Raw genomic sequence first — 21112 nt, forward strand, 5'->3', positions numbered from 1 at the left:
TGGCTTTTGGGGGCATGCGCCCCTTCGGCCTTGCCTTGCCTCGCCTCACCTGCTTCATCAAGAATCAAAAACTGAGCTCAGTTTTCAGCTGGGTTGCTGTCCTGTAATATGAGTGCAGCCATTTTGTGGGTGGAAATCAGATTTTCTGGAGAGTTGCCAATCATATTGTCTCTTCTAAAATCCTTGTTTGAAATAAGCTCTGGGTAAGTGCAGGTAGTCCTTCAAGTGCAGGTAGTCCTTCACTTACAACTCCTCCCTTAGTGACTGTCTGAACTTACAGCAGCACTGAAAAAAGTGTCTTATTACTGTTTTTCACATGACCATTGAAGCATTCCCTGTGGTCACATGATCAAAATTCAGATGCGTGGCAACTGGTTTATATTTATGATGACGGTTGCAGTGTCCCAGAGTCATCTGATCATCTTTTGCAACCTTCTGACAAAGTCAGTGAAAATGCCAGATTCACCCTTGCGAACTTAACAACTGCAGTGATTCACTTAACAGTTGTGGCAAGAAAGATCAGAAAATGGGGCAAAACTTACTTAACAACTGTTTCGCTTAGTAACAGAAATTTTGGACTCAATTGTTGTAAGTTGAGGACTATGTATAAATTTGTATGAAGTCTTGGCATATCTGCTAGGGCTACCCGCAAGTTTTGAAGGCTGGTCCCCACTCCAAAATATATTGGAGTATTATCTATGTACTAACTATCTAGTATTATTTGTATTATCTAGTGCAGGGGTGTTAGACTGCTGGCCCGCGGGCCGGATGCGTCATGCGGAAGCCGCACCCACCCCATTGCCGGCAATGGCAAAACTGTCCTGATACACTGTGCGACATCATGTGATGTCGCGAGTTTGACATGTCTGATCTATTGGGTGCATACAGACAATCGGTGTATAATGGCTGTAAAAATAAAAGCCATGGTACGTAGTTAATGTCCTCTTTTCCCCTTGAAAGTTTGGCTCTGGGAGCTCATCTTGATGAGAGAAATCGTTCTAATCCATTTCCCTGCTTGGAAATGCTGGATCCCACTTGGCCACATTTGATTCTGGGTTTCCATTTTAGCATGATTATTATTTCAGCCTTGCCTAAAGGCAGGAGTCAGGACTGCCTCCGGTTATTCCTGAGAATTCAGACATAGTAATTTTCTTAGAGGGAGTTGAAATGAGCGTGGGTGAATGCAAGATTTTTAACAGGGATGGGGAGAGAGGAGATGTGAAGGAGGCAACCAAGTGATTTGAATAGTTATAGTGAGGGAATGAGAACTCTTACAGAATTTTAAGATTCATAGAGGAACGTGTTCTTACAGTTATTATCAAGAAGCTCTTCAATGGTCAGAGTCTGGGAAAACCTGCACCTGTCAAAACTATTCCTTTCTTGCATTTACTGTGAAAATATACAGTAGGAGCAAGAAACCGCGAGCATCTATAAGGTGGAACCGAGCACATATATTAATTTATTAAATTTTTATGCTACCCATCTCCCCTGCAAGGCGACTCTAACAGTACATCCCCGCTATTTGAGGCTTATTTTGAGGAGTCTCTTTTAAAACCAGGTTCTGTATTTCAGGGGAAGTGCAATTCGTGGTTATGGTGTCTGTAGGGCTCTTGAAACCCCTGGTTTCTCTACTGAATGCAGAGAAGAAAGGGAGGGTATTCCCGGGAGATCTTAGTTTTTCTCTCCCACAAGGCTGCTGCCTGGCCAGCTGCCAATTCAGTGCCTTAGTCTGTGACCTCGTTTTTTCAGTGGCATCTGCCAGAGATGGAGAGTTGTTGTTTTTTCTCCATCCGTGCCTTGCCTGCAGTGGGCCCAGAAGATCACAATTTCCTGCAGGAATTGGGTGTCCTGGGTCTTGTGATCCCAGGAGCAGCCCTCCAACATTACATTCTCCAGATGGGTTGAACTGCAATTCCCTTAGCCTATATTAAGTAAGTGAGGGCAGCAATCTGCCTGAAATCCCAGGCGTTGTCCTTTGTTTCTCCACAAGAGGAATTGCAGAGGGACCTTGGGAATTAATTTTCTTTCTAACCAAGCCTCTCACACAGCTGCTTAGTGACAAGCACCAAAGTAAGCTTTCTCTTTCCCAGAAGGCTTGAAAGGATGAGCTTTTTCGGGAAGAAAAAAACTTGGATGCTATGATGGTGTTGCCTCCCTTTTGTTGCAACCGAGATAGTAGAATCCAGGGACAAAAAGAGGCTTCAGAAGAGACTTTCCTGTCATTCCATCCACCCCCTCCAGCAATCTGGACTCTTTCTCCTTTTCTCTTTTGTTATTACAGGTAGTCCTTGACTTAGTACCATCAAGACCATCGTAAAGTAGGTCATGTGACGGTGCCTGGATTTTATGCCTTTTTTTGTGGCAGTCATGAAGCGAATGCTGCAGTGATTAAGGGAATGCTATGGTTATTAAATAATCCATTGTCACCACGGGGAGTTTTTTGCCAGAAACTAGAATGCCAGAACAGAGTGAATTCCAGAATGCCAGTTTCTGGGAAAAAATGTCAATTGTGGCCACATGACTATAGGACCATGGTGGCGAACCTTTGGCACGCCTGCCACAGGTGGCACGCAGAGCCCTCTCTGTGGGCACGCGCACCGTCGCCCCAGTCCTAGGCCTTCAGCTGGGTTTTATAAAACCTTTTCGCTTTAGGCCTCTGCCGCCGTGTGCAAAAAAAAAAAAAGGTTCAATATATCAATCAATTTCAACTTCTTGCGGGGGAAAAAAAGATCTCGCAAAGTTGGAATTGATTGAACTTTTTAGTCCCACCCAGTCTGCTGTTATCATGCCCACCCCCACCCAATGGGCACGCCCACCCAGCACCCTACGATACATAAATGGGTTTTGGGTTGTAGTTTGGGCACTTGGTCTCTAAAAGGTTCACCATCACTGCTATAGGATATTGCAAATGACCACAAATGCAGGCCAGTTGCCAAGCATCAAAATCTGGTCATGTGACTGGAGAATGTTGGATGTTGGAACTTGAAATCCTGGTCTTAAGTCACTTTTTCAGGTCCATTGTAACTTTAAATGGTTGCTGAGTGACCGGTTATAAGTTGAGGACGACTGTATCAGGGCCATAGTTAAGGCTTTATTTTATTTAATCAATTTCTCTATTACTTCCTACACAAGTGTATTTGGAAACTCTTTAACAAATATAATCTACCGTTTTGTCATTTTCCATGTACAAACTGCTGTGCAGAAAAGATAAGCTCCTAGTTTTCAGTTTTCCTGACCCGATAAAATTGGAAGAAAATGAATTGAAAGCAGGGATTTGTGCAGAAATGCAATGAGCATCTGATTTTGAAATGCAATATTCTACTATGTTTCTTCACTGAGAGGTCATCCAACTGCATCTCCTTTAGCAGAACAATCAGATCCAAGGATGAGCTAATTAGAAGGAGGTAAAGATGTCCACAAATACTGTGGGCAACTTCCTCTGCACGTAAATATTGTATTCGTATTTAAACATTTATTTGCAACCATGGGTTTCAGCAAAAGTCAAATAAAATTACAGCAATCCACACCAGTTTGATACATCCCCTCTAATATTAACAGCACTATTTGTCAGGATGTGCTTTTGTATCTTCCCTGTAGCCATTCAAACAATGCAACTGTTATTGTGAGTTTACTAAAGGTCTTACTGAATTAGTTCACTTCTTGTAGCACATGGATTCGATGTGTGGCTCTGAATTGAGATGAAGCTGGGTGCCTGTTTGTTCCTTTCGGCTAGAGTTTAGACTCCATCCTGTCTGGTAAAATCAATTTAGGAGGCCCACCAGTGGAGTCGTGTGCTGTTTACTTAGTTGTTTAAGCTGTTCCACAAACAACCTCTCTTTGGATCAGCTTATAAATTGGTTGTCTCGTGGATCACAGCCATTGAAAAAGTGGAGAAGGAAATTCTCTTTTCCCCTTTGATTCTTTGGACCTTGTGCCCCCCCCCCCCTTCCTTCCCAGCTCCCTTATCCTGATACCCACTGAAATTGTTGGTTGAAGGAGACACAAGGGCACTTTTATGCCATTGTTCTCTTCACAATTGCTGGCTTTCCTTTTCCTTACAGACAGCATCTCACTTCCCCCAGTCTTTGGTTGATATGGTGCCATTTCCTGCCATTACTGTAGGGTGGGGGGAAAATGGGATGGGGGAGGTGGATCTTTGAATAACAAGAAAACAAGAGATCAAAACTTTATTAATTCAATTGAAACTAGTGCGGGGAGGCAAGCCGGGATGCTGGTTGAGCAATAGGCTTCAATCCACTTCAGCGTAGGTAGTAGGAGAAGATAGAAATACAGTAGCCAGCACTTAATTCCTAATGCTGGTAGTGCTGTGATTCCAGCCAGCACTTCTTCCTAATGTCACAGCATGACTACCTACCTAATCATTATTAGAGGTCATATGGGTTAAGCTTTTATTGATAGGAAGCATGCTCTATATAAGAAAGCCAGTTTGCTGTAGTGATTAAGGCACCAGGATAGAAACGGAGAGGAGATTCTGAGTTCTAGTCCCACGTTTGGCATGAACCAGTTGGGTGAACCAGGCTGTTTGAAGATTGAAGAGGCTGCCATTGCCACAACTCTAGCGCAGAGGTCCCCAACCTTTTGGGCACCAAGGACCGGTTCCACGGAGAGGTTTTTCCCATGTGGTTATGTGTGCTGCCTGCATCCCATGGATGGGGCTTTGCTTGTTTGTGCGGACCAGTTGCTGGTATGCCACGGCCCGGTACCAGTCCACGGATTGGGGGTTGGGGACCCCTGCTCTAGTGGAAACTGCAACTAGGTAATCAGGTTAATTTGGTTCAGTGTAACAGGCTAGATGTTCCTTGGTCTGTAGGTGATGGAATTTGGGAAAGGTGAAGATGAAACAGCATTGAGCTTGATTTATTTGCTTGAGCAATCTTGTTTATGCCTTAATAAAAAAAATACAGGTAGTCCTTGACTTACCTGAGTCCATTATTTCTATTACTAAGTGAGACATTTGTTAAGTGAGTTTTGCCCTGTTTTTATGACCTTCCTTGCCACACTTGTTAAGTGAATCACTGCAGTTGTTAAATTAGTAACACAGTTGTTAAGTGAATCTGGCTTTGACTTTGACTTTGTCAGAAAGTCGCAAAAGGTGATCACATGACCCCGGGACACTAATCATCATAACTATGAGTCAGTTGCCAGGTGTCTGAATTTTGGTCACATCACCAGGGGGATGCTGCGCTGGTGTGAAAAACGGTCATAAGTAATTTTTTTTCAGTGCCTTTGTATCTTCGAACGGTCAGTAAATGCTGTTGTAAGTCGAGGACTATCTGTAGTGACCCAGTTTGAGAAAAGGAAAGGGAAAAGGAAAGATATACCTTGGCTATGCCAGGGACTAGATAGCTTCATCAGGGTGTGAATCTAACAAACAATCTTCCCTTGTGTTGAGTGTTAATGATCTTGGATCCTTTCCCAGCCAAACAGAATGAAAACTCTGGAACTCAAGGAAGCAGCTTAGGGAGACATCTTTAAGATATATACTGTCTCCCTGGATGGGAATCTAAGCTCAATATTGAAACAAGATACTTAAAATGTACAGTGTGCAAATGCAGTGGTCTGATGATAATGATATTGCTATTATTCAGACTGGTGTTCTAGCTGAAAGGATGGATTGGAATGTCTTGAGCTGATAATTGCATCCTCTCTCCAATTGTGTTATTATAATATCAATATGGAATAATGGTGGAGAAACCCTCCCAGCAGTGTGGTACTACAGAGCAGTTTTCTTCAGCCTGGCCTTTCTAGATGTGTTGGTCTCTAAGGATGTTAGGGTTTAGATAACCACTTGTGCTATGGTAGAATATTTGCTTTACGTGCAAAAAAAATTAAAATAAAATCCCAGCAAGTTCTACTCCTGGTATCATCAGGAAGGGCTGGGAAAGAATGATGTCTGGAGAATGTTGCTACTTGGTAATGAAAATGGGTAGGCAACATCAGATTTTGTACTTTGGCCCCCATCAGCCCAACTATCCTGCTTACTGGCAAGGTGGTAAGGATTGTCCATCTCCTGCCCTGCCTTCCTAGGCCATGCCGCCCTGATTCAATACAGGTTAGTTCCTAAGCAGCCTCTTGCTTTTCACTCATTTTCTCTAGGCATGAGTAAATACTTCCCGAGTTTAAATGTTGGGCAAAAATTTGTGCATTGGAACTATGTCTTGATGAAAGTCAGTGTTGCCTTCCTCCACAAATAAGTATGTGATCCCTTATGCATAGGAATTACCCCTTGTTGGGTTCTGTGTTTTTATTCTGTCTCCATCTGGTACCTCCTGCATATGCTATTAGGTATCATTATTAAGAATACATAATTGGTTTAAGTTTTGAATTTTTTTTCCTAATTCTTCTCCATTGTCTTTTTCTTCTTCTTCTTCCATTCAGTCAGAGACTTGGAGACTACCTGGACAAATCCCTACAATTTTCTTGGCAAAGTTTTTCAGAAATAGTTTGCCATTGCCTCCTTCCTAGGCAGGACTAGAATTCATGGTATGCAGGTTTCTAGCTTGATGCCCTAACCATTACACCAAACTGGCTCTCCCATCATCCCTTGAATCATGATTAAACTTGTTTGATGAATGTGGAGCTTTAACTGAGGATTGTCTCCTGTGCCTAAAATTCTGTTTCTGTGAGTTTTACCACTATTTTCTTGAAATACAGCTTTTCTTCCTGAGGCTGTAGCTAAGAAATGTCATGCTCCTTGTGAACTCTGCAATGATTCTACCTACCTACTTACTTACCTACCTACCTACATATTTATCATTCCATCCATATCTGTCTGTCTGTCTGTCTGTCTGTCTGTCATCTCATTCAACTTACATGGCTGTCCACTCATCCACAATTATTGGTGGCTAGCAACCAACTAAAACATTGAATATACCATAAACAATAAGAAGAAAAATACAGTTAGTCCTCAACTTCCAACCACAATTGAGCTCAAACTGTGTGTTGCTAAGTGAGCTTTGCCCTATTTTGTGACCTTTCTTGCCACAGTTTGTTAAGTGAATCATTGCAGCTGTTAAGTTAGTAACACTGTTGTTAAGTGAATCTGGCTTCCCCATTGACTTTGCTTGTCAAAAAGTCACAAAAGCTGTTTATATGATCCTGGGGAATTGCAACCGTCATAAATATGAATCATGCCAAATGATTATATTTGGCAAATATAAATATGCCAAAATCCGAATTTTGATCATATGACCGTGGGGATGCTGCAGTAGTCATAAGTATGAAAAATGGTCACTTTTTTCAATGCCGTAACTTTGGTCACTAAATGAACTGTTATAAGTCAAGAGCTACCTGTACACCAGATGCAGCCGCTGTATCTATAACTAATCAGGCAATCGCATAAGCCATTAAAGCAGGCTCACCTAACCTCCTGGCCCAGTGCCTGGAAGGGCTGGGTCTTCAAAGCCTTACAAAAAGGGATATCCAAATTCAATTCCTGGTTATCCAGAATGCCCAGGATTAAATTGATTCTCTGATGTGGTTCAGATAAATGATTAATCTTGTCTTCTATCTAGGGGAAGGGATGGGGGGAGGACAAGGCAGATGTGGGTTAACTTGAGCTCTTTGGAGGAAAGGCAGGATAAAACTGGTGATTACATAAATCGTAAAGCTGATCATCAAATGTGGTACAGATTGCTTATCCTTTAACTTTAGTGATGAAATGGAGGAAGGTTAAGGACCGGCAGGGAGACGATTTGTTTGGCTCCTGCAATGTACTTGCTATATAGCCTTTGTCAAACCCGTTCTTAGCTGCCTCCCAAATTCCTCTTTAATATAGAGATAACAGGGATCCGGTGGGATATTGCACATAGAACGCTATAAAAAAAGCCAGACATCAAGTTTCTTATCCCCTGCTTTTACTCAGAGTGGAAGGTGGATAATCATGTGAGAATAAAATGATTAAGGGCCTTATGTGTGAGAGACACACACTCGTTCCTTGTCTGCAATTTTCCCCTTTCTGCTCAGTATGGAGACACGGCGTTGTGACCAGTTGCAGCTATAAATAAACAGATGTATGCCAGCCTGAAGCTCTGCTGCTATTTTTGCTGCTGTAGTAGTAGTGGCTGGGTCTTCAGAGGACAAGAACATATGCTTTTGTTTTAGTTCACATCTTGACACAATTTTAATTATTTGAACTTGGGGCTGATTGCCCCATTCCAAGTGCATTGAGGAGGATGGGATCCATTTTAACTTTCTGTAGGTGGGACCCAGTCTTTGAAATAAATAAGGCTGTTCTCTTTTATTGGGTTTGCTTTTTGACATCCTGCTGCTGTAAAATGGACAGCAATCCTCCCTCCCTCTCTCTCTCCCCCACTCTTTCCCTCTCTCTCCCCCCCCTGTGTGTGTGTGTGTGTGTGTGTGTGTTTCTAAATTTGTGAATGATTCCATTGTATATTTGGCCAAATTTGGGACATGAGCTCTTTAGGCAGACAGTTTGGGCTTCCTGTTTAGTAGGAAACAGTACAGTATGTGATCCTCCTCCTGCCCCTGTTTTTTACTGCTGAAATATTAAAGCCATTCATTACTGTTCGGAAGAAGTTGCCTTTGGCTCTTGAATGACATGCACTGCTACATCCCACTTCTTGGAATATGGCACTGTGTAAGACGAAAGAGGGAGTACAGCGGAAACCTGCAAAATTCATCATCTTGGGACATTCTGACGGGCAGCAGAAGTCAGGCAACAGCAAACAGAGCTGCCTGGAGAGGACTGAGCAAGAGGCAAGCAACTGACTAACCACTGCTAGGCGTAAACTGAGGAAAAAAACAACGTCTGAAGGGAGGAGAAAAGCTGCTGAGTGAGACGGCTGACAGTCTGAATCAGCACGGGGCATTTCTTACCTTGATGGAATGACTCTGAGTAATGGCTTTTCACAGCGAACTATGGCACCAGCAAGCCTTGAGCAAAAAGAAGATGCATGGATACATGATGGAAATGGAACTGAGGATTTACAACAAACATATTTATGATTCACACCAGAACATGTCAGGATGTGAAATGACATGAGAGGATTCTTTGTGTCTTCAGGGGATTTTGCTGAGTGCTATCCAAGGCTGGTGCATCCACCCTCTCAGTAGAAGGATTGCGTTCTCAGCATCTGAGAAACAGACTAACAGTTCATTTATCTTAACGTGTATCGTGTGCTTGACAGCAGCATATGAGTTTGCACACTGAAGTTGCAACGGCAATGTCGGCTTCTCTATAAAAGCTAAAAGTCACTCGATACCTCCAATTTTACTTGTCTTGAAAGTTTCTTGAAAGATGTTTTTAAGTCTTGCAGTGGAGAAACAGTTGACGATATGGTGAATGGCTGAACGAAGACATGGTTTAGGGTCCTATTTGTTGATTTATTTGACTTTTAGGCTGCTCCATTTCCAATCATCTGAAGGGGTTTGCAAGTAGCATGTGTGAACCAAGCCTCTCACCAAGCTATTGTTAAGCACATGATGGCATGAATCCAAACCCAATCTTTAAAGTCTCATAATAGGCTTGCCAGACATTTTATTCAAAGAATCTCATCATATGCCATAGACCAAGGGTGTCAAACAGCTGGCCCACGGGCCGGAGGCGTCATGCCAAAACCACGCCCACCCCAGCTCCGGCAATGGGAAAAAAGTCGCAATATGTCGCAACATATCACGTGACGTTGCAAGTTTGACACCCCTGCCATAGACGCTACAAGACCATAAAGCAGGGATCCACAGTCCGGTACCAGGTCGTGGCCCTTTGGGAACCAGGCTGTGCAAGCTGCAGGTGAACATGTGAGTGCACGAAGCTCATTATGTGCAAGCAGCAAGAGTCCCCATGAAACTATCCCCTCTCCGCCCCCCTGCCGCCACTGCCAGTCCACAGAACTGGAAAGGTTGGGGACTGCTGCCATAGAGAGCAGCCTAATTCCCAGAATCCCATCCTCATATGCATTTGCTATCAGTGCAAAAAAGCAGGACCCCATATTTGTTCCAATCTGTTTGCATAAGGCTGGGTTCTGTGTGCCGACACTATATAATTCCATGTCAGGACTTGGAGAGCAGGACATTTAATTCTGTGTGGCCCCTTGTATGGGTTGGATTTAATCTCTGATCCTCTTTGTTTTGTTTAAATGTCTGCGGGGAAGGTGTGCATGTACATTGGGAACTCATTTCCAAATAGCATGATGTCTGCTTCTAAAACAACGCAAAACCTTATGGAAGAGAGCAAATTCTTGATGACTTGTGCTTAAACGAAAGATGCTGCCTGGCCCTTTGTTCGGGCTTCAGCTCAGATGCAGCATTTCCAGCCATGAAGTGTCCATTCTTTAATTTTTCTCTCACTCTTTTCTCCCTTGGGGCTATTTCTGCACTGATTCTGGTTCAAATTATCTGGATTAGTCATTTAAAAATATGTGTGTGTGTATTATGCTTCACTTGCTAAACATCTGTGATTTTTTTTCAGTTGCCAAGCTTGTGGCATCAAAACCCATGGGCTGTATCCCACAGAGGGCCTAGGACAGTGATTCTCAACCTTTTTAATGCCGCGACCCCCAACCGGTCGTAAGTTGAGGACTACTCAACCGATCGTAAGTCGAGGACTACTCAACTGGTGCAGCACCGTTTGCAGAATGGGACTTTTGGCGGGCTCAGCAGGGCAGAGACAGCTTGGACAATTCCTATTGGCTTTTGAAAGCCAATAGAATTAGACTCTATTCAAGAGAGTCTATTTTATTGGCTTTCAAAAGCCAATAGAATAAAAGGGAGTAGCACAGCTAAGGAAAAGGGGGAAAAATGGCGGATTGCATTGTTTGGCGACCCCTGTGAAATGGTCGTTCGACCCCAAATGGGGTCCCGACCCACAGGTTGAGAACCACTGGCATAGGAGGTGCATAGTACTTTGAATATAATTCCAATTTGGTGATGATAGAAAATCAGGCTGGTCAAAGTTCCTTTCTCAGTATACATTTGGCCTTATTCTACCATTTGCTTTCTTTGTCTCCACTTTATCCGCCCATAACCCTTCTACAATATTAATAGATGTTCTTTGGGGCTTGAGAAGTATGGAATGATATTCTGAGTCACTCTTAAAGCAACAAACTCCTCTGGATCTAATTATCTCATTGCTCCTTCCCACCGGCTAACCTGCATAGTATTTTTTTTCTCACCTTGTCAGTCCACGTGGATATTTTTAAAAAATCTATAAGCAAAGCAGCTTTGGCATCTTTGATGCTCTTGGAGCTTGTTTGCAGACATTGCATTATCCAACTAGGTAACATCATCAGTGGTAGTGAGTGTGGAGTTTGTTCCTTGTTTAGGTACAGTAGCTTGCCCTGCCTGTGTTGGTGGTGGTGGGGTGGTTGTTTTTTCCTTGGTAGTTCCTTGATTAGTGTATTTATCTGTTTGATTGTTTGTCTCCGTGGTAGTTCCTTGATTAGGATATTGTACATCTCTTGGTATTCAGTTGTAGGCAGCTTCCCACAAGTGAAATTCAAGAGGCAGTGGAACAATTAATCTTCTGGAGAAAGGTGGCTACATTTTGTGTTTTTTCATCAAGATTGGCTGAGATGAATGCCATCTTGCTCCTTATTATATTACAGAGCCCAGAGAAAGAACCTATTCATAAACTTTGCACTTTTGCCTCCCACATTCTCTTGACATCACCCCTGCTTCTGGGGCTGAAGCACAGAACATTAGCAGAGTCCCAACTCACCAACTCCCATAATAGAAACAAAGCCACACTGATAATAGATTTTTCTATTTTTGTGGGGGATCTCTAGGGAATACCAGGGCTATAAGTTATTCTGGGAAGATGATAAAACCTATTTGAAGATGTCAGTGGCGAACTGCTTCAATATTGTTTCCAGGAAAATTAATAAAGGGAGTTTTTACCTTTCCTGTTGGGGCTGCCATTTCTCCCATCCCTCGCTGTTGTATGGTGTGTTTCAAATAGGAGGCATAAAGGGAACTAGCAGATCTCCTAAGCCAGAGGTAGGCAACCTTGGCTCTTTTATGACTTGTGGACTTCAACTCCCAGAATTCCTGAGCCAGCATGGCTCAGCTTGGAAACCTCTCCCTTTCCCCTCAGCATGGCTGGCTCAGGAATTCTGGGAGTTGAAGTCCACGAGTCATAAAAGAGCCAAGGTTGCCTATCCCTGTCCTAAGCCGAATGAAGCAAATGACTTCTCCAAAATAGCATGGGCAATCTAAAGAAGAACAGGAAAGTTGGTCTTTTTACAGAATTGGGATTTTACAGAATCAGGAAGGAAATTGGGGTTCATGTATTTCTGGAAATCTTGTTTAATCCATTTCTGCAAGGAGGACATTGTTCTCTGAATTATTTATTTATTTATTTATTTATAAAATTTATAAGCCGCTCCACGCCCCACTTATTCCAAGCAGCGACCAAGGACTCTGGGCGGCTAACAATAAAAAACACATAAAACATAACAAAACAACAATACAAAAACAATCATCCAGGGGTAAGGTTTTATAAACCCCAGGTCTGCTGGAAAAGCCAGGTCTTAAGTAGCTTACGGAAGACCAACAGGGTGGGAGCGGTCCTAATCTCCGGGGGGAGCTGATTCCAAAACGTGGGTGCCATCACAGAGAAGGCCCTCCTCCGCGGCCCCGCCAAATGGCACTGCTTGGCCGACGGAGCCTGAAGGAGGCCCAGCCTGTGGGATCTAACCGGACGTAGGGAACTATGAGGTAGTAGGCGGTCTCGCAAATAGCCTGGCCCTGAGCCATATAGGGCTTTAAAGGTAATGACCAACACCTTGAATTGGACCCGGAGACCAATAGGCAACCAGTGCAGCTCACGGAGGATAGGTGTAACGTGGGTGTATCGAGGAGCACCCACTATCACTCGCGCGGCTGCATTCTGGACCAACTGTAGTCTCCGAATACTTTTCAAGGGTAGCCCCATGTAGAGCGCGTTGCAGTAGTCCAAACGTGAGGTGACAAGGGCGTGAGTGACTGTAAGGAGAGCCTCCCGGTCCAGGTAGGGTCGCAACTGGTGCAACAGGCGAACTTATGCAAAGGTCCTCCCAGCCACAGCCGTCAATTGATGTTCCAAATTCAGCTGTGGATCAAGGAGGACACCCAAGTTGCGAACCCGCTCCGAAGGGGGTATATTTTCCCCCGCAAGAGTCAACACTGGACAGTCGACATGATCCTTGGGAGGCAACATCCAAAGCCACTCGGTCTTGTCAGGATTGAGCCTGAGTCTGTTAACCCCCATCCAGACCCTCACGGCTTCGAGGCAACGGCCCATCACATCGGCCGCTTCACTGAGAGAGCTCGGGGAGGAGATATATAACTGGGTATCATCAGCATACTGATGAAACCTCACCCCGTGCTGTCTGATGATCTCACCCAGCGGCTTCATATAAATGTTAAATAGGAGGGGAGAGAGGACCGACCCCTGTGGCACGCCGCATTCAAGGGGCCTTGGGGTTGACCTCTGCCCTCCCACCAATACCGATTGCGACCGGCCAGAGAGGTAGGAGGAGAACCACCGTAAAACGGTGCCTGCCACTCCCACCCCTTCGAGTCGTCGCAAAAGGATACCATGATCGATGGTATCGAAAGCCGCTGAGAGGTCAAGTAGCACCAAGACAGAGGAATAACCTCTGTCTCGGGCCCGCCAGAGATCATCAGCGCGACCAAAGCGGTTTCTGTGCTGAAGCCGGGCCTGAAGCCAGATTGAAAAGGGTCTAGATAATCCGCTTCATCCAGAGACCATCGGAGCTGGAGCGTCACCACTCTCTCTACAACCTTCCCCACAAAGGGGAGATTGGAGACTGGACGGAAGTTATTTAAGTCAGCCGGGTCCAGGGTAGGCTTCTTGAGCAGGGGCCTCACAACCGCCTCCTTCAGGGATTGTGGGAAAGACCCCTCCTTCAACGAAGCGTTGATCAACACCTGGAGCCAGCTTCGTGTCACCTCCTTGGCAGCCGAGACCAACCAGGAAGGACACGGGTCCAATAAACAAGTGGAGGCGCTCATTGCTCCCACCGCTCTGTCAACATCCTCAGTGGTCACAGACTCAAATTCATCCCATAAAACTGAGCTAAGACCTGCCCCAGTCATCTCAAAAGGCCCTGCCCAATCGGAGTCTAGGTCTGTCCGAATCCGAGCGATTTTGTCTGATAAGAATTGCACAAATTCCTCCGCTCTACCCTGTAAGGGCTCCCCAGCTTCCCAAACATTAAGTAGGGAACGGGTCACCCTAAACAGGGCGGCGGGGCGAGATTCTGCAGACGCAATAAGTGCGGAAAAATGCGAACATTTTGCCGCTCGTATCGCCACTAAATAAGTCCTAATATAGGCTCTTAGAAGTGTCCGGTCGGATTCGAGTTACTAGCCCTCCAGCGTCGCTCTAGACGTCTCTTCTGACGCTTCATCTCCCGTAGCTCCTCGGTAAACCAAGGTGCCCTCCGGGATCCACAATCACGGAGAGGTCGCAAAGGCGCGATCCGGTCTAACGCCCCTGATGCCGCCTTATTCCAAGCAGTGACCAAGGACTCAGCCGGTTCGTGGAGGAGGGAATCAGGAAAACCCCCAAGCGCTATTTGGAACCCCTCCGGGTCCATTAAACGCCTGGGGCGGAACCACCTAACCGGTTCCGCCTCCCTGCGGTGGGGGAGTAGGACCGAGAAATCTAACCTCAACAGGAAGTGATCCGACCATGACAAGGGAGAAGTGACTATACCCCTTAAATCGAAATCACGTCTCCATTGCCCCAAGAGGAATACCAAGTCGAGCGTGTGTCCTCCCCTATGGTCGGACCCTGAATTATCTGGGTCAGGTCCATGGTTGTCATGGAAGCCATGAACTCCTGAGCCACACCAGAGGATTCGCCGAGTGACGGCAAATTGAAATCCCCCAGCACCATAAGCCTGGGGAATTCCACCGCCAACCCGGCTACCCCCTCCAGCAGCTCAGGCAGGGCTGTTGTCACATAGCTGGGAGGCAGGTATGTCAACAACAAACCCGACTGAACCCTTGAATCCAACCTCAAGAGAAGGGACTCACACCCAACAACCTCTGGGGCTGGGATCCTGCGAGGTCTCAGGGATTCTCGGACAAGAATCGCCACTCCCCTACCCCTTCCCTGGAGTCGCGGTTAGTGCATTATCTGAAACCCGTCTGGGCACATCTCTGAGAGAGGAACACTTCCCTCTTGGCCCAGCCAGGTCTCAGTAATACGTGCCAGGTCGGCCTCCTCATCCAGTATCAAATCCCGAATGAGGGGGGCTTTAGTAATAACTGACCTGGCATTAAGAAGCAGCAACTTGAGGCCAGGGTCCTGAACAACCCCCTCTCCAGGTATTGGAGAAGAGTCCAAGGGGTCGGAACAGGTAATCGCTCTAATGCAGCGAGTCCTTGTTCCCCGAAGATGGCCCACCCCTTGGCTCCCGCCATATCTATCTGAATGCTCCCATGCCAGATGTCTGTGTATACCCATATTCCGTCTCCCTGCCCAACATTGCAGTGAGGACTAGAACAATGGGGAAGATGTATTTTCCATGACAATCTCTAGAGTTGTCTCTTAAGAGAGAGTATCTGACCCGATGCTCAAAGTAAGCCTCTTAAGAACATGATTTGAAGAACAAAACAAAACCAACCCCAGCGTCCATCTCAAACAAAATTCCAGCCTAATTTTGAATCAGCATGTCTAGCTTAGCATGACATGGAAAGAATGAATGTGCTTGGGACAGCAGAAAATCAGTGTAAATTTTCCAAGAACTCTTCATTGCTTGCTAACCAGTCTAGAGGACAATATTAGTTGTATCCTAGCAGCAACGCTTACTGGCACATCTCTGTCTACCTTCAATTGGTATGCCTATAAGTTTTTCTGCGGTGTTCTCTAACATATGGGGGGGGGATGTTTTGAGAACTGCAGGTTTGAAACTATGAATTCTCCTAATTCAGCAATTTTTCTTTGTTCCTCTTGCAATTTCTCACTGAGGAAATCTTTAAAAGCTGACCTTTTAAGGTTTGTCCCTTGCTATTCAGTTCCCACTGTATGAAATCATAAGGAACCCCACCCCTCTGTATCTTAGTATGATTTTTTTTTTAAGAACATTCCTCGCCTGCTTCCCGTTTTCCCTGGTTCTGTGGTCAGCAAATTGATTTGAAAGTAGAGCTTGAAAATCGCCATCTTAATCTTTCTGCCAAGATTTTAGAGAAGAGGAAAAGAGTAAGGCCACCCAGTCCTTCAGCCCAGAAAATGCAGCAGGTGGAGAATCTGCTACACAATTCTTTTAAAGATTAATGAAACGGGCGAAGAAAAGGTTCTAGTGTACCTCAGAGAAAAAGAGCAGTGTGCAAGAATAGTTGGTTTAGGAAGGTGTGTGTGCGGAACCTAGACCTAACAGTGTCACTGTTGCTCATGTACTCAAACTCAACAGATGGTAGTATGGTCAGCAAGCAGTGTTGTTTTCCCATAAGAGGTACTGTAAACATTAACATTGCAACAGGTAAACAAAACATTATTATTAGGCAGTCTGTATTCTATTTCCCCAACAAGCTGGGAACTTTATTTCTTCCAAATCTAGATCTAGATGGCATCTAATAATCTTACTTGGGTTTTTTTATTAGTTTTATTCATTTAGTGGTTCTCAACCTGTGGGTTGGGACCCCATTTGGGGTCGAACGACCATTTCACGTGGGTCGCCAAACAACGCAGTCCACCATTTCCCCCCCCCCCTTTTCCTTAGCTGTGCTACTCCCTTTTATTCTATTGGCTTTTGAAAGCCAATAGAATAGACTCTCTCGAATAGAGTCTAATTCTATTGGCTTTCAAAAGCCAATAGGAATTGTCCAGGCTGTCTCTGCCCTGCTGATCCCGCCAAAAGTCCCATTCTGCAAACGGTGCTGCACCAGTTGAGTAGTCCTCGACTTATGACCGGTTGAGTAGTCCTCAACTTATGACCAGTTGGGGGTAGCGGCATTAAAAAGGTTGAGAACCACTGATTTATAACATAAAATGTGAAAATACAAAAGCAAATAGTATGGGATAACAGTAGAAAAAAGGAAAACAAAAAAAGGTGTGAAGAAAGGGAATGGAAGAAACAAAAGCATTGACTTCTGACTCTCTCTGTTGCAGTAAAATTAGACATTAAAATCAAATCTCAACTTTTTACATTTCTATAGTAGTATGCACTAGCCATTTCTGCATTGGCAAATCAGTCTAATCGGTAAAACCCAAAATCATAATATCATTTTTTTCCACCTCAAGCATATTGTCCAGAAGCGGTTTCCAAGTAGAAACAAAAGTATTGATGTTCTTTTCTTTTACCAGCACAATCAATTTGGCCATCTCTGCTAATTCCATCAATTTTTGTAACCGTTCTTCCATGGTAGGAATCAAGGCATCCTTCCACTTTTGTGCATAGAGCAATCTTGTTGCCGTCACCATGTATAAAATCAGAATTCTATTTTTTTCCAGTTCTCTTTCCGTTAGACCCAGAAGGAAAGTTTCTGGTTTAATCTTTATGTTCACTTTAAGAATTTTCGGCATTAATGTATGAATCCTACTCCAATATTTCTTTGCCTTATCACATGTCCAACATAAATGATAAAAAGTCCCTTCTTTACATTTACATTTCCAACATTCATTTGAAATACCTTTATACATTCTAGATAACTTATCTGGTGTTAAATACCAGCGTTACATGATTTTGTAAAAATTTTCTTTTAAGTTATAATTTAATGTGAATTTTAAGCCTTTTATCCACATATTTTCCCATTGTTCAAACATCACATTATATTCCTTGCCTACTGGATCATTCAGTGTTTTACATGTTCATTTTCCAAATTCAATTTTAATAACATTTTATAGACCTTGGCAATTATATGATCATCACTACCACATAGTAGGATTTCCAGTTCATTTTTAGCAAACTCAAAACCATGGCCTTTTTTGTCCAGTTTAAATCTTTCCTTCATTTGTTGATATGTAAACCAGTGACAAGCGTGACCTTTTAATTCTAATTCTTCCCTAGATTTGAAGATGGCGTCTCCAGAATTGAAATATGCTATTTTACTATAAGTCCACCAGTCCAGCTTCAACACTATTTCTTTTCTAAAAAAAGCTTCTTGGGAGGGAGACCCATAGGGGCAATTTCGTAAAAAAACTTGTTTTATATTTATTCCAAACTCTTAATATGGCGTAACAAATCTGTTGGATGGCTATATTATTGGTGAAAGCAACCTTAAAGCTAAAGGATGAGGCCTGGTAAAATTTAAAAGCATTCATCCTATTCAAATTAATAAGTCTTAAAAGAATGCTTAACTTTTCTAACATCCATTTTAATCTAATTAAAAGAATCCTGGTGAGATCTTTGAGAACTGCATTAGGCAGGCTTCTTACTATTCCTCTCTGTTTGAAAAATGGTAAGTATAGTAAGATAATATGCAATGGTGTTTCTCTGACAGGATATTCAATGTTTTTTGGGAAAAAATGGTAGTCCTAAGCTAGTACACTATGCATCTGTTAAGCATACTCCAAAGATCCCCTTTTAAACCTGAAAGAGCAGTGTCCCAAACAGGCTAGGTGTGAGTGTTTACAGAACAAAATGTCTAGCAATATAACATGTGCAGACATGATCTATTCCCAAACTCTAGGTTATCCCCAGTTAAAAATATGACAGTGTCTGTAATGTTCTGGAGTTGCTTAAGCTATTGTTAATGTTAATAGAGAACTTCAGGCATTCTTAACCAATGTGTTAACTTTACATATCTCTTGTCTCAGCTGCAGAGGCCTGTAAATGAAATGGATTATTTGCACCTTTTTCATCCTGAGTTCAGGTAGGGACATTGTAAGGAAACGGCCTTATTTATGATTTTGGATGGCCTCTGGAGGGATCAGGAAACAGATCGGGTGACTATCTTGATCCTCCTGGATCTCTCAGTGGTTTCAGGGATTGAGAGTGGGAGGCACTGTTTTGGAGTGATTCTTCTCCTTTCTCCATAGCTAGTTCCGATCAGTGTTTGTGTGGATCTAGCTTTAGTTCCTCACAATGTGCAACACCTCAGGGCTTGGGTGTCTCACTGTTCCTCTTCAAATATCTGTGTGAAAACCATCCAGAGCTGGTGTGCAATTTGGAGGTCCTCCTGAATTTGTGGCTTCTACTCAAAGAGCAGGTGGCTGTTATGTTTAGGGAGCTTTGTACAGATACAGTTGTGCACCACTTGCACCATTCCTGGACTTTGAGGTATTGCTTATGCTCATTCATGCTTTGGTTACTTCCTCTTGGAAATGCAATGTGCCTACATGGGGCTGCCTTTGAAGACCATCAGGAAATTACAAGCGGTGCAGAATGCTGCAACTCACACAATGCTCGACACCCCTTGGTTTACTCATGATACACAACTGCTGTGTGAGCTGCTCCAGCTCCCAGTTTCTTTCTGAGCATAATTTAAGGTTCTGGTTATTACCTTTATAGCCCTACAGGGCAGAAAGCCAAGTTATTTGTAGCACTACCTCTCCTGAAGGTATCCGCTTGCTGTGCTAGGCCAGACAAGGTAGGCACACCCCGAGTCCCATCCTTTAAGTCAGTGGTTCTCAACCTTTTTAATGCCGTGACCCCCAACCGTAAGTCGAGGACTACTCAGCTGGTGCAGCACCGTTTGCAGAATGGGACTTTTGGTGGGCTCAGCAGGGCAGAGACAGCCTGGACAATTCCTATTGGCTTTTGAAAGCCAATAGAATTAGACTGTATTCAAGAGAGTCTATTCCAGTGTTTCTCAACCTTGACAATTTTAAGGCCTGTGGACTTCAACTCCCAGAATTCCACAGCCAGCATTGCTGGCTGTGGAATTCTGGGAGTTGAAGTCCACAGGCCTTAAAATTGTCAAGGTTGAGAAACACTGGTCTATTCTATTGGCTTTCAAAAGCCAATAGAATAAAAGGGAGTAGCACAGCTAAGGAAAAGGGAAAAAATGGTGGACTGCGTTGTTTGGCGACCCCTGTGAAATGGTCGTTCGACCCCAAATGGGGTCCCGACCCACAGGTTGAGAACCACTGCTTTAAGTGTTGTTATTTAATGAGACCCAGGAAGTGTGCCTTTTCTATAGTAGTACTGCCCTGTGAACAACCTTCTTCTGGGTATCTAGCAGACTCCTATGCTTTTAGCCTTCTCAAAAGCCGTAAAGGGCTGGCTTCTCCCCCAGGGACTGGGGTAGTGTATAGATTGATGGATTGGAGATGATAGGTCAGGATCCTGCTTTCTTTTCTTTTTTGATTTTATTATTGTTGTGAGCTGCCGAGATTTGGGTTTTACGAGATAGGCAGCCATATAAATCTTTTAAATAAATAAATGTCAAAGCAAATTAGTTAAGACTAAGCTGTTTAAATAAATGGTATTTATTCTTTTTAATGGTTTTTCCTAAACGCTAATTATATTTGTGTGAAGGTTTGCATGCTATTTTCAGCAAAGCATTAGCCTAATAAATCGTTATGATTATTTCCTGTGGTAAATTCTCCAGATCAACCATATTCTGCTTCATTTTTTTTACATTAAATGGCTTTTTCACCAACATAAAAATAATAATTTTAGAGCTGACGATGATACTTGATTTAGAATACTTGTATAAAGCTGCAAAGAAGCCAAGAATTCCCATCAGTGTGTGGAAATGTCTGAATTACAATTTAGGTAAAATAGGGAAAGTTGAGTCTCTGTTCAATTGCTCTAAATCAGTGAGATGATATTCCAGGGGGTGCGAAAACTTGGGTTTTCAAAATTATAGTGTATATGCATAATTCATTGCCGTTATTTCAAACTTTAAGGGGTAAAAGAATATATCAGAAGTGTTCTAGGGGTGCGGGGTACAGAAAAGGTTGGGAACCACTGCTCTAAATAGAAAGCATGATCAGAATTTTCCTAAAATGAGATTTTCAAATTAAAGCAGTAATACTATTTCATTATTTCTCTGTATCTGCAAGATAGATATTTATTTGGTTGCATTGTTCTTCTACATTTCTACTAGTTGCTTAAGATGGCAGCCTGTACAGGTTTGATGCCCGAGCAACCACTTTATCTGGTACAGGTAGTCCTTGCCTTATGACCACAGCTATTGTCAAGTGAGTTGTACCCAATTTTACAACTTTTTTTGC

General features: G+C 43.5%; 1 protein-coding gene across 2 annotated transcripts in view; it reads left to right on the top strand.

Moving 5' to 3' along the window:
• Positions 1 to 21112, top strand: part of NCKAP5L (NCK associated protein 5 like) — a 48440-nt gene that overhangs the window by 1644 nt on the left and 25684 nt on the right. The gene's annotated exons all lie outside the window — the stretch shown is intronic.

This window comes from Crotalus tigris, unplaced genomic scaffold (genome assembly GCF_016545835.1).
Source record: "Crotalus tigris isolate CLP2741 ecotype Arizona unplaced genomic scaffold, ASM1654583v1 scf7180000024429.2167931701:2281839, whole genome shotgun sequence".
Lineage (NCBI taxonomy): Eukaryota > Metazoa > Chordata > Lepidosauria > Squamata > Viperidae > Crotalus > Crotalus tigris.